This window comes from Buceros rhinoceros, unplaced genomic scaffold, assembly GCF_000710305.1.
Source record: "Buceros rhinoceros silvestris isolate BGI_N320 unplaced genomic scaffold, ASM71030v1 scaffold26536, whole genome shotgun sequence".
NCBI lineage: Eukaryota > Metazoa > Chordata > Aves > Bucerotiformes > Bucerotidae > Buceros > Buceros rhinoceros.
The window spans coordinates 74,073-75,602 of NW_010416472.1; positions in this window are offsets into that span (position 1 = coordinate 74,073).

The following is a 1,530-nucleotide window of genomic DNA, read 5'->3' on the forward strand; positions in this document are numbered from 1 at the left end:
AGCAGGAAAAAAAAATAGAAAGTAGAGGAACATAATTTCAGCACTAACATAAGTATCAGAATGATTTACCTGCCTGTTCTGCTTCACTTTCATCTCAGCTTTCAGGGCTTCATTCATCAATCTTTTATTTACACACGCATATCTCATTTTTACACAATTTCTTTCTCCCTGACCAGATGGCTGCGTTGTCTGCTCGGTGTTCATCAAAGAGAATGAGAAAATACATGGATGCATAGTGTCATCTGGGTAGGATTTGGCTAACTCTATTTTTCAGCAGCAATTTTGTAAGTATTCAGATAATATGAAAAAGAACACTTACACGTTTCAGAAAAAATACCACAAAATTCTGAGACTTTAAAATGCATTACTTATTTTTATTGAGATGAAATTTCATCTCTTAGTCTAGGCACCACGTTTGTTTCATCACACACAGCCATGTAAGTAGTAGTTGGCAGTAGTTTAGCCAAAAGCTGGTCAAAAGAAGAAAGGTACATCTTAAATAAAATGAGGAATTCTTTTAATATAAATTACTTTACAATTTGCTAGTATTCACTTGAATAGCATATACCAGTGCTGTAGTAGCTCGATTTCTATTTCACGTGGAGGACCCATTCTGTCTGTAGAATGTTCTGGTTTTAGCACTTTTTCTACTAGACTCACTTTCTAGTTTTTGTTTGATAGTAGAGTTTGTCATGGTTTGGAATTACTTACAGGCTGATTAGCCTGACGAATCCCAGGCAAAGAATGGAAAAGAAGATTATCGTAGGAATTCCATTCCTTCCGATGGTCAGCATTGTCTTATGGATGACAAGCATCATTAGATGAACTAATTCAAGATTAATCTTCATAAAAGTATTTGTACAGAGGTAATATAGATGCTAGTTGTTGCTTTGCTAAAACACAACAAATTATCAGCATCTTATGAACAGGATACATATAAAATGGATTTAAATCAGCCAAGATGCCTCAGGAAGGAGCTAACAATGGGGAATAGTCTTTGAAAGGCAGTATTTCTGGCAGGGAAGGAAAGTATTATGTTCTTCGGTATTCTTATCAATAATGTAACATAAATACTGTACTACCACTCAGAACATTTGCCACTGACAAAACGATTATGGCTTAATAAGCATTGACAAGGACAGAGCCATTACGCATAGTAATACAGCTTGTAATGGTAAGCATTGGCCATGATAATAAACTACGTGTTAATGCTGCTGCAGTCAAACGTGTTCTTGTAGAACAGGGAAAAGAGGTTATAACTGCAGAATGGACACTCTGTCCAGGGAGGAAGTGACTTTGAAAAGGCTTTAAAAGTAATGGGAGTAAATGACTCAACAGAAACTGCCAGCAAATGCTAGGAAATATAGGATAAATTCGATAACAATATAAAAACGCCTTTGTGCACTGCTGAGGCTGTTTTCCCTTTTGATTCTGCAGTGTGTTCTCATTAATTCCAGTGTTTAAATAGTAAACAGTGTTGGAGAATTTATAGAACATAGGGAAGAGCTTCAAATGTGAGTCAGGCTAGAG